Below are 12,903 nucleotides of genomic sequence, written 5' to 3'. Positions count from 1 at the left end.
CCGGTAAACCATCTTTCATCATTTTAACATCCTACAATCATTTTATAACGGCGTACTATAAGCACTATAAGTACTTTGTGTAAAGATCGGGTATTTTCTAAGAAAAAATGAAAAGGCAGTGAATGAGGCGTTTTTTTTTTCAGGTAGTTCTCGAATTCATAGATACGACAGCCTGTGCGGGGAAATATTTTTTTTTTTGGACTTAAATGTTTTTAAATAGGCACAAAATATGCATGTTTCTTTAAAATATGCAAAATTTAGTAAAGTTCTCAAATATGCGAAATATGCATGCAATATGCATTTAGCATAAAATCCGCTCCCTACTAATAACTTTTGTAGTGCTTGAAAAGACCTTTAAAATGAGGAATATTAAATGTAGATTACATTCAAACTAAGCGAAATATGCTGCAAAAAATTGATGACTAATGTATTTTAAGAAGAAATGAGAAGTATATTTATCCGCTCAACCATCAGAATTTAAATACATCGTTTTCCTTCTACAATACTTTTTATTATAATGTTATTTCTATGTTCAAAAAGTTGGACTGGTTTTAAAATGAATGTTTGAAAAAAATGAGATCAAATTATAGAGCGCATTTTCTTAAAAATCTTCCTTTTTCTATATATAACTCGAAAATGATAAGAGGACGAAAAAAAGATACACAAAATATAGAGTTTTTTAGATAAAAATTTCGTTTTTATTTTTCATTACTGTATCTCTTATCATTTTCAAGTTACATGGAGAAAAAGGAAGATTTTTAATAAAATTTAAAAATGCGCTATACAATTTGACCTTATTTTTTGTTTTCAAAAACCATCCATTTTAAACCCATCTAACTTTTCGAACATAGAAATAACACTATAATAAAAGGTATTGTAGAAGAAAAACGATGCATTTACAATCTGGTAGATGGGGGTTAAAATTACTTCTCATTTTTTCTTAAAATACATCAGTTATCAATTTTGTTTGCAGCATATCTCGCTTAGTTTGAATGTAATGGACCTTTAATATAGTTCATTTTAAACGTCTTTTCAAGCACTTTAAAAGATATTGGTAGCATTATACACCTAAAATCGACCGTCTCTCTGTTATTTCAAGTTGAATACACCAATTTGAGCATGTACCGAAAAAACAAACTCTTTTCACCTACCTACCATATCTCTTTTTTTATTATAACTAGAAGATTTATGAAGGCAAGTGTCTCTTTGGTTTTTTATAACCTACAAAAATGATTTTTATATAGTTTTTTTAGTAGGATGCATAGTTTTTAAGGTATTAGCAAAAAACCGTTCGAAAAGGTGTTATGTTTCAATGAAAATGGACAATTTTCAACCACAAATAAATCAAAAAGTATTGAGATTTCAAAAAAAAATCAAACAGTTTTTGCTTATAATTAGGTTCTCTAGCGAATTGCGTAGTTATTTTAACCAATAAATTTTCCTCCCCTGAGAAGGAGTGGGAACCACCCCCAAGATAAAAGCACACATCGGCATAGGACTTTGAATTAGGAGATAAGTGGAGGCTATAAGAATAGAAGAGTTCGAAATGTGGTGTTACAGAAGAATATTGAAAATTCAGTGGGTTCAAAGGATTACCAATGTTGAAGTGCTACGACGTTTAAATAAGGAGTTAGAAATTATGAAAAGTATAAAAACTAAAAAACTGGAATATTTGGGTCACATTACCAGAGGAGAAAAATATGAGTTGCTGAGAATTATTATGCAAGGAAGGATCCAAGGAAGAAGAAGCATAGGAAGAAGACGCATCTCCTGGCTGAGGAACCTTAGAGAATGGTTTAACTGTAGTTCATTACAACTATTCAGAGCAGCAGCCAACAAAGTGACCATAGCTATTATGATATCCAACCTCCGATAGGAGAGGGAACTTTAAGAAGAAGAAGGAGGCTATTCCCAAAATTTCATTAAAATCCATGTAGTAGGATAGAATTCAGGGGTAATATCCTATACTTGCTCCCATTGACTGGCGTAAATTATGTTTGTTTGAATTTTCTTGGAAGATTTTTAAACATTGTATTTTTGCTAAACATCCCTTGATAAACGACTTCTTTTTTAATAATTATATTGTTTTCTTTTCCTCATGTACTTTTCACCGTACCGTTCATAAAATGTAGTCCAAGATTGACTATTTCTGCAAATTGAAAGAAAGACAAAGTGGGCGGTTAATTGTGCCGGTGAATGTATATAAGTCGTAAATTTATTTTTCCATTTGTCACTTTATCTTTAAATTTTGTCCCTTATTATATCATAATATATAATAAGAACAAAATTATATCATAACAAAAATTATTATAGTATTTTATATTTCTAAGTATTTATTGTTTTAATTGTTATCTGATTGTTAAACTGTTTCAAACGATTCAGAATTATTTGATGAAACTGACCGTAAATGCAACTCATTCAATAAATTTTATTTGAAAGCATAATTTCATCGAATTTGCTATTTTGTTTAACTATTTCATTTTATCAAGTGAACACAGAATATATGAATTAAAATAAATGAAAAATCTTAGCAGCTAATCGTGTTATTCCAATTTTTGCTCTATAACTCCAAAGATTTTAACTTTACACTAAAAACACCCAAATAAAAATTCACCGTAATAATTAAATTCTGCAAAGAGCCATGTTTTTCTCGATTTATTTCGACGTAAATTTTCCTCGGAAAATGCTTGTTTTTCCAACAAAATCTTTAATTTTCAACTAAAATTTTAAGTAAGTAATTATTTTTCAGTAATTAAATAACTTGGTGATATAAAAGCTTTTTTGGTATAGATTATATTTCCAGAAGGCGATGGAAATTAAATGAACAGTTTAGCAACAATTAAATTGTTCATGAAAAATTTACGGTCGCTATAACCATCATAATTAAGATGTATAAAAATAACTAAAATTTTTGTATAAAAGGGCACTATACCTATCTAATGTACTTTACAGAATTGAAATTGGACTATTTAAGCGGCCTCAGGAATATTTTAAAATTATAAACAATTTTTTGGCTTAAAAACAAATAGAATATCTCGGGAAATATTATATTAAAGTAAACTATGAAAACGGTATTGGAAAGAACGGGGCATGGCGCTTCTTATAAAAGAAAAAACGTTTAATTACGATAAGTGGTTCCTGAGATACAACCGATCAAAGTTGACAGGCATGTACCTTAAAGATATAAACAATAGGATGGTAATTTTCAAACCATCACCTTTTTATTTCGGTCCTCTCTCTCCAAACAAAATTTCATATCTTTGAAAGACTCGTAACATATATTACTATAATAAAAACTATCGATGTTACAAGTGAAAAATGCCAAAAATACCAAAATTCCAAGCAAAAATTAGGTTGGAGAAAATGGAATCTCAAAGTTTAAGATCGGTATAAGTTAAAAAAATGCATTTTCTCGGCGTCCCATGGAGCAATTTTCTTCATTCTTTTTTTGTTCCAAAGTAACTCGAGTAGAGCCATCTAGAGTAACTAACGTATTATTAAATGTCAAAGTTGCTTTTGTTTTGTTATAATAAATTAATTTATTTATAAGAAAATAAAACTACATATTTATGTTGTCCACTTGTAAACTTTTTTTAGATAAACTTACCACAAGTGTACCTTTTACCGTTTAAAATAGAACTATTCCCATTTGAAAGCTGTATAATTATTTAAACAATCTTTTTTTAAACAAATTAAAAAATTTTGTACAAAGGCAAGTTTGACATTTAACAATGCGTTAGTTAGATGGATCTATTCAAGTTACTTGGGAACAAAAAAAAATGAGGAAAATTCCTCTATGGGAAGCCGAGAAAATGCATTTTTTTAACGTATACCGATCTTGAATTTTGAGATTCCATTTTCTCCAACCTAATTTTTGATTGGAATTTTGGTATATTTGGCATTTTTCACTAGTAATATCGATAGTTTTTATTATAATAATATATGTTACGAGTCTTTTAAAGATATGAAATTTTGTGTGAAAAAAGAGGACCGAAATAAACAGGGGATGTTTTGAAAATTACCCTCCCATTATTATACCTTTGCCATGCATGCCGGTCAACTTTGACCGTTTGTGAACCACTCATCGTAATTAAACGTTTTTTCTTTTATAAGAAGCGTCATGCCACGTTCTTTCCAATTCCGTTTTCATAGTTTACTTTAATATAATATTTTCCGAAATATTCTATTTGTTTATAAGCCAAAAAATTGTTTATAATTTTAAAATATTCCTGAGGCCGCTTAAATAGTCCAATTTTAATTCTGTAAGTACATTAGATGGGTATATTGCATTTTAATACAAAAATCGTCGTTATTTGTATGCATCATAATTATTATGATTATAATAGCGACCGAAAATTTTTAATTAACAATTTAATTGTTGCTAAACTATTCATTCAACTTCCATCACCTTCTAGAAATATAATTTATACCAAAAAAGCTTTTATATCACCAAGTTATTTAATTATTAATAAATAATTACTTACCTAAAATTTTAGTTGAAAATTAAAGATGTTAGAAAAACAAGCATTTTCCGAGGAACATTTTCGTCGAAGTAAATTGGGAAAAACATGTCTGTATGCAGAATTTAATTACGGTGAATTTTTATTTGGGTGTTTTTGGTGTGAAGTTAAAATCTGAAGTTAATCTTTGGAGTTATAGAGCAAAAATTGAAGAAAATAGGCGCCATTTTGTTTATAAAAAGAGTAGCACACTATCTGCGGACTTTGCATACCTATATTATTAATATATAGGATCATAAGATTCGATTCCTGGAATAGAATTGCTGGTAAATAACTTCTCCTTGTATTTTGCTAATTAGCCCAGAGTATAATAATACTTAGATAATAAAATGATCAACTTGGAACATTTTCACTTTAAGTTTTCCATCTTCTTTTTTTTTCTTCTTCTTTTTGTATAGCCATGACTCCGTTTGTTTTTTCAATGGGTCTTCAGTAAGTTGTCGTTCCATCCATCGTTTTCATGGTCTTCCCACTGATCGTCTTCCTATTGGGGAACCGTTCTTTCGCTGTTATATTTGTTGTCATTCAACTTATGTGGTCATTCCATTCTACGCTTCTGTTCCTTACCCAGTTATTCATGTTCTCCACCTTGCATCTCCGTCGTATATCTGTACTTCTAGCTCTGTCCCATAGTGTCTTACAATCGATTTTTCGAAGGATTTTTATCTCAGCTGTTTTAAGCAATCTTTTTGTCCTCTCTGTGATGGTCTGATGACTCTTTTGTAAATTCTGCCTTTCATTTCTTTTCTATCTTGGAATTACTAGTATTCCGGTGGTGTGGTTGACGGAATTAATAAAAAATAAGTGTAACAACGAACAGTAATATATTTATTTATTTTGGGTAAACAAGCGGTATTTTGCTTATATCTCGAAAGAGGGTTGTTTGTTAGCGCGAGCGAGGGTGTGTCTGAATCGTTCGCATACTGTGTTGAGACTGACTTTCGGACCACCAACTATTATCTCAACGGCCCTTGTTGGCATATGGTTTGTATATTACATGTGAGTTTTAAATGGCTAATGTTGTTTCGTTTTGAGAAAAGTTATTAAAAATTAAAAAAATAAAATTAGCAAAAATAGTAAATAAAGCGTATCGCTATACTAATTTACGATTTCTACTTGGTCTTTCTCTCCGTCCTCCATCCATATACATCTTGTTAATTTTTCAGATTGTGTATCCTATATGCATTTTTCTTCTTTTATCCATGGACTGAACCTACGCGGAACCTAAAATCAATCATTCACGATATTTTGATTAAATAACAGACTATGATAAGACTAAAACCTTAATTAAAATGAAACGAGGAGCCATGTGTGGTACAGACTATTGTTCAGTTAACTGTGATCTATAAATGACATATTATACCCATGCACCAAAAATAAAGAACGAAACGCAAACCAAAACACACTGTGAATATACAGAATACCCTAAATACAATTTGGATAGTTTCCAAATGAATCAACAAGATTATTATTCAAAACGAGGATGTAGTGGAGACACCAGGGGGAACACCGGAGGAAAAATACACAAAACTTAAAGAGTATCTTGCTAGACAAACAGAAGTTGGATATAGACTACAATCGAACAAAACAGTTGAAAAAATCTTAAACATAGAAATTCGAAAAGACCTTGACGGAGCAAATATAAACGAATACATACATATACAAAAACACCTTCAGTTCAGAGACAAAGTAGATAAATGGGAGATAACATCAGAACAAACTAAGTACCAACAGTACAGACCAAAATGGTCAGAAGAATAATTCATGCTGCTTATCGACTTCCAAGGGAGAATTCACCAATAAGAATAAGTGACCAATTGATAATCATTTTTGCTAAGATAGATGTTAAAAATAGAGTTTTTCATAAATGCTTTAAGGTAAAAGTTTTAAATATTTATTTGCTTTTCAATTATTATAAATAAATTTTTAGAATTTACGAATATTAGAAATAGCTGGAAGATTCCTTAATTAAAAAAAATATATTTTTCAATTGAGAAGCTGGCACATTAAATGAATAGTTGTATTTTATAGATTTTGAAGAAGCTTTTGGTTTCTGAATTTCAGGGGGGGGTCAAATTTTCGTACTGACTGTATAAGCCGTACTAGTTTGCAGAATTACTTTCTTCTTCTTGGCTTTTGCCCATTACGAGTTTGCCGTTTTCGTCTTCCATAGCACTATATTCTCCCAGTCACCATCTCTGAGACCTCTAGCTATCACAGCATTTCCTATGTAAGTTTTCCATCTCACAGCAGGTCTTCTTCTCCGTCTTCCTTCCCGCGGGTACCAGTCCAGTAATATTTTCGGTCACCTGAGCTCCGGCATTCTTTGTACATGCCCGTACCACTTTAGGGCTCCACTTTTACTACCACAACTTTTTTGTAATTGAGCATTCTACTTCTATTCTGTTTCATATTTCCTCTGTTCTTATTTTATCCTACCTGGTAATTTGTAGACACCTTCTCATAAACTCCAATTCAACTGTTCGTATTTTACTTCGTATTATTGTTGTCACTGGCCATTCTTCCGCTCTTATAGGGTAATATTCAGCACTATGCCCTGAAAAATCGTTTTTTGGTTTCTTTAGTTAGAGTGTTCTTCCATATCACTCCATGGAATGCTTTCGTGGCTTGTTTTCCCCGTACTATTTTCATTTCTATATCTTTCATACAACTGCCATCTCGGTTTATCATTTACCCTAAATACTTAATAGTCTTACAACTCTTAATAGTGTCTTCTAAACTTACGTTTAAATTAGCAACCAATCTGTAATCAATTATGTACTTTCGACTAGATTAAATTGGTTTCTTCAGGATAAACTACTTTGGCCTGAAGTGTGCGTCTTTATATCAGGTTAAACTAGTTTGTCCTAGGCCCAACTAGTTTGGCCTAAAGTGTGTGTATTTATATCAGGATAAACTAGTTTTTCCTAGGCCATACTAGTTTATCCTAACGCGCTTAGGACAAACTAGTTTGTCCTGAAATCGGGTTTGGCCGGTAACATATATACCGAGGGCCTATGGCTCGAGGTATATACGTTGACCGAAAGCGTTATTATCTATAATACCCGTGGTGCCTTCAACGTTTAATGTCCAACTAAATTCTTCTTTATATGCAAAAAATTTGAATGAATTTTGAATTAATTAGTTTTCAAATAAGTACATTTAGCAGCAATAGTCTTAACGTAATTGTGGTAACCATAGTTTTACTTAGGTTTTTATTTGTCAACTTGACAGTATTTAACTAGTTATTTAAATTTAACGCCCAAGGGCGGTATTTTTCAAAATAACGCCCTAGGGAATTATATCATATTTAACTGACTTCGAAATCATGTCATTATTTATCAAATAATATACCAATCGGACATTAATATTATTTTTAATTTAAAATAACATACATATAAAATCAGAGATTGGTGTTAGTTTTGAGAGTAAACTGAATGTAAGACCAAATACTTACAATGTCGGGATAGGTCATGAGGTTTTTCCTCGTGATTTACTATGGAATCACTAACACGAGAATATTACTGTCACCATTGCATGTGTTTGTCTTTTTAAAGACAAATCACATGCTATTACTTTTTGTGACGGATATTCTTGAGTTAAAGTTGATTTCATGTAATCGAATGAAGTATCTTTCAACAAAGTCGTCCCAGGAACGCAACTCATAAATATTGGAAATATCATTTTAAAGTCTTCTACTTTAAAATTAATAATATGTCTGAATTGCCGATATGAATGAGTCATATTTAATTAAATTATTAGAAGAATTTTTTTACTAAGCAACAACATTTTTGCTTAATTTAGTAATATTTTGTATTTTGATAACGAAGTCCGAGTTGAAAGTCGAAACATAAATAAAATCATTTTTTAAGTTAAATTGTGCCTTATATCCCATTTAGAATAATAAAAAGAATGAAAAACTAGAAAACATTAAAAGAACCGAATAGCTCCATAATTGGGTAAAAGACGCGCGAAACTAAGCACTGGAATGATGCCATAAAGGCTGTAGAAATAACTTGTAAATGATTCGGGGAAATAGATTCCAAGTATACATTAAAAGTTTTTCGCAGAATTTGTAAACCTACTCTTTTTTGGGAACGATTTCAGGAGTTGAAATTGAAACGTCACTAGGAATGCCACACGATAGTAGTTTCAGAACTATTTTCCATAGTTCTATTAATATTTTGCTATCATTGCCAGATATTTTGAAAACAATAACAGTAAAATACTTTTTAACCATTTCAATACATACAAAATATGTATTTTTTGTTACGCTGAGACTACTCTTCCTGAGTTTTCTGGAGGAGCTTCAAAAACAAAACGATTAGAATAACAAACCTAGCGCAATATTATCTTTTCATTTGTAAATCTTTCAAATCTTAAAACAAGCACAACTTTTTACTGGTAAAATAATTTTTTACCATATTTTGACTTGAAACATTATCAAAAACGAAACAATAAGTAATCTGGTTAAAATAATATACTATTTAAAAAAAATACAAAATATTTTATTAATTTCTCAAAAAAAGATCGAGATTTGATTTTTAAAATTTGGCGAAACTACATGATGTCTAAAAAAAACAAAAAAACACGAACAAAGAAAATTCAAAGGTGATGCTAAAATAATATATATTTTAAATTTAAACCAAAAGTGAAATTAGTTATATTGTACTATATTTGTGTTTAAAACCGTTAAATTTTGGAAAACTTTGCAGGGTCTTCTAATAAACAAATGTAAAAAGAACACTAGGGAGCAAACGAGACAACAACTAATACTTACAGGATTGTGTAAAAAATGGTATAAAAGAAAATATAATTAAAAACAAAACCAAAATCGATACGTAATTTAAAAAAAATTGCGGAAACAAACATTAACTAACTATATTCTATGTCGGCAGGGTATATACAGAACAAGAGAGAAAATAATCACAAAAAGCGTGGCCATAACAAACCAAAAAAACTGTTTGATTATTTGTCAATAGTAAAATAGTCTATTATTATGGTGTATTCCACGAATATACGTCTGTTTTGGATTATCGCGATAACGAATATTTTAGTGTGCAACATAAGAAGTACGAAAGTATTTTGCTCTAATAATTACTCCAATAAACAACAATATAATTTGCAATTTACTTTCGTTCTTCATATTTTGCACAGTAAAATATTCGTTGTCGCGGTAATCCAAAACAGACGTATATTCGTGGAATGGGGTATACATGTTAAAGCTATATTTAGGAAATGATGAAAATGAAGAACAGTAAAATACTTTTTAACCATTTCAATACATACGAAATATGTATTTTTTGTTACGCTGAGACTCCTGTTCCTGAGTTTTCTGGAGGAGCTTAAAAAACAAAACGATTATAATAACAAACCTAGCGCAATCTTATCTTTCCATTTGTAAATCTTTCAAATCTTAAAACAAGCACAACTTTTTACTGGTAAAATAATTGTTTGCCGTATTTTGACTTGAAACATTATCAAAAACAAATGAAATAATAAGTAATCTGGTTAAAATAATATACTATTTTTTCAAAAAGATACAAAATATTTTACTAATTTCTCAAAAAAAGATCGAGATTGTTAAATATTCTTAAAAAACCCGAGATTTGATTTTTAAAATTTGGCGAAACTACATGATGTCTAAAAAAAAACAAAAAAACACGAGCAAAAAAAATTCAAAGGCGATGCTGAAATAATATATATTTTAAATTTAAACCAAAAGTGAAATTAGTTATAATTGTACTATATTTGTGTTTAAAACCGTTAAATTTTGGAAAACTTTGCAAGTTCTTCTAATAAACAAATGTAAAAAGAACACTAGGGAGCAAACGACGACAACAACTAATACTTACAGGATTGTGTAAAAAATGGTATAAAAGAAAATACAATTAAAAACAAAAGCAAAATCGATACGTAATTTAAAAAAAATTGCAGAAACAAACATTAACTAACTATATTCTATGTCGGCAGGGTATATACAGAACAAGAGAGAAAATAATCACAAAAAGCGTGGCCATAACAAACCAAAAAAACTGTTTGATTATTTTTCAATTGTAAAATAATCTATTACAAAGTTATATTTAGGAAAAAAGTCATGCAACATACCGGAATTGTTTAACCTAGAATAAAACTCCTCGTTGAAGGAACCCGTCTTGATTCGTCAATTCACAAGCAGTCAAAAAATTTCCCAGTCATTTCAAGAAAAATAAACACAGTCCAATGAACGAAGAAGCGCTCACTTAGCTTCTTAAATTAAAAACAAACCAACAAATAATAATAATAACCACCACGAAAGTAGAGTCTCACACAGGACGAGCACTTCGAGCACGTGCTAAAACGTCACTTTTGACAGTTCTGCCGCCAAAAACAAGCAAGCTGTGTATATTATGTCGTCAGAGAAGCGCGAGTTGAATCAAAGCATGCGGTGAGTGGGCGCGCGTCGGCGCTTCCTGTCTTTGCCTCGTGAAGTCAAGTAGGCGACTGCTGGCAAAACAAGTGAGTTGAGTTTAGGTCTACTCCAACTCGAACTTACCCCTACCGGTTGGCGGCGGGGTATCCCCTATGAGTTGTTGGGAGTTGAATCTAGAGCGCGGGGTGCACGCATGAGCAAGGATTGTAATTAGATTCGTAATGTCCAGTTTCGTATTTTAGGAGATGGGGTGAGAGATCGACAGGGTCGGTTTAGGCGCGATAAGGCCCTTTTATCTAATGGAAATTATTAGAATGAGAAAGTTATTACGGAATGATATTTGAAATGTCGATTTAAATATTTATTTATTATACAGGGTGATTGATTAGTGGGGTAAAGCTCCGTAGATACGTTATAGTAATAGATAGGAATAAAAGTTAATAACAAAAACTGTAGCCAACTTTGAGGTTCCCATTTCAAAATTAATTAGAATGTTACGATAACATGTTCTACGATAACTATGTTACTATGTTCGATAACATAGTGGCAGACCAAACTTATGTTTTTTTAATGGAACACCCTATATTTTATTTTATATTCGAAATATTGTTAACTTCTTCATTACAAAAATATAAAGGTTTGGTATGTTATACAGGGTATTTCCAAAGTTATAACCAATTTTGTATGAAAATCGTAACAAGTTCAATTCCCTGAATAAATAAAAATAAGCACAACGGCAATGGTTTATTGATGCCATATTTTTTTATTTATTGGCAAAATTTTTACGAATTATTGACATTGCTAATTTTCTTTATATCTAAGGCAGGGTGAGTTAAAAGCAAGTACATACATTATTTTCTCAGTAATTTTAAATGGAACACCCTGCATTTTATATCACTATTGAAAAGTACCATTACCGTACTTTAATTTGTATACAGCATTCCCTATGTCTAAATTTATTAGTTTTTGAGATATTTTCATTTTCCAATGAACCAGTAGCGTGGCCACCCAGATTACCAGAATTTAATAAACTGGACTCTTTTTTTGGGGTTACTTTAAGAATAAATGTTATAAAATGCCTACAACAACAAGAGATGAGATGAAAAATAGAATACAAAGTGTATTTCGAAGTGTTAAATTACAAATGATTCGTAGTGTAAGTAATCATTCAATGACCGTTTTAGGCATGCATAAATGTGTTACGAGGTCATTTTGAACAACTTATGTAATTAAATATTTAAAATATTTTATTAAAATTAGTTTTCAATTCTTTTAAAAATGTTTTATTTTGTGTTCATGTTTTTTTTGTACAATTTTTTACTGATAAATTATTTTTCGTTCTTTATTTGTTACATTTACATACAAAAGTAGTTTTTAATTGTTTTCACAAAATGTTTTAGTTTGTGTTTGTGTTTTTTTTTTTTGTAAAATTGATAACTAATAAATTATGTTTCTTTCTTTATCTGCTACATTGTTACATTTATTACCAGATTGATAATCAGTAATCGTAAATTGTAAGTTTTAGACAATTCAGTCAAGACAATAAAAATATCTCGAAATCTAATAAATTTAGACATAGGGAATGTTATATAAAAATTAAAGTACGGTAATGGTACTTTTCGATAGTGATATAAAATACAGGGTGTTTTATTTAAAATTACTGAGAAAATAATGTACTTGCGTTTTGACTCACCTTGTATTCAATATGAAGAAAATTAGCAATATCAATCATTTATGAAAATTTTAACAATAAATAAAAAAATATGGCATCAATAATCCATTGCTTTTGTGTTTATTTTAATTTATACAGTGAGTTGAACTTGTTACGATTTTCATATAAAATTGTTTATAACTTTGTAAATATTGTATAACATAACAAACTTTTATATTTTTGTAATGGAGAAGTTAAGAAGATTTCGAATATAAAATAAAATACAGGTGTTCCATTTAAAAAAAACAAAAGTTTGGTTT

At 30.1% G+C, this 12,903-nt stretch overlaps 1 protein-coding gene across 2 annotated transcripts in view; it reads right to left on the bottom strand.

The window, feature by feature from the left end:
- The window catches only part of LOC114326083 (POU domain, class 6, transcription factor 2), a 670,249-nt gene extending 659,259 nt beyond the window's left edge, over nt 1–10,990 (bottom strand). For both annotated transcript variants that reach the window (XM_028274303.2, XM_028274305.2), the window contains exon 1: nt 10,629–10,990. The gene's annotated coding sequence lies outside the window, so the exon portion shown is untranslated. The remainder of the gene's footprint in view (nt 1–10,628) is intronic.
- Nucleotides 10,991–12,903: the final 1,913 nt, after the last annotated feature.

Source organism: Diabrotica virgifera, chromosome 4, assembly GCF_917563875.1.
Source record: "Diabrotica virgifera virgifera chromosome 4, PGI_DIABVI_V3a".
Classification (NCBI taxonomy): domain Eukaryota; kingdom Metazoa; phylum Arthropoda; class Insecta; order Coleoptera; family Chrysomelidae; genus Diabrotica; species Diabrotica virgifera.
The sequence above is the reverse complement of the archived record's forward strand: the minus strand, read 5'-3'. Positions and strand labels throughout refer to the sequence as shown.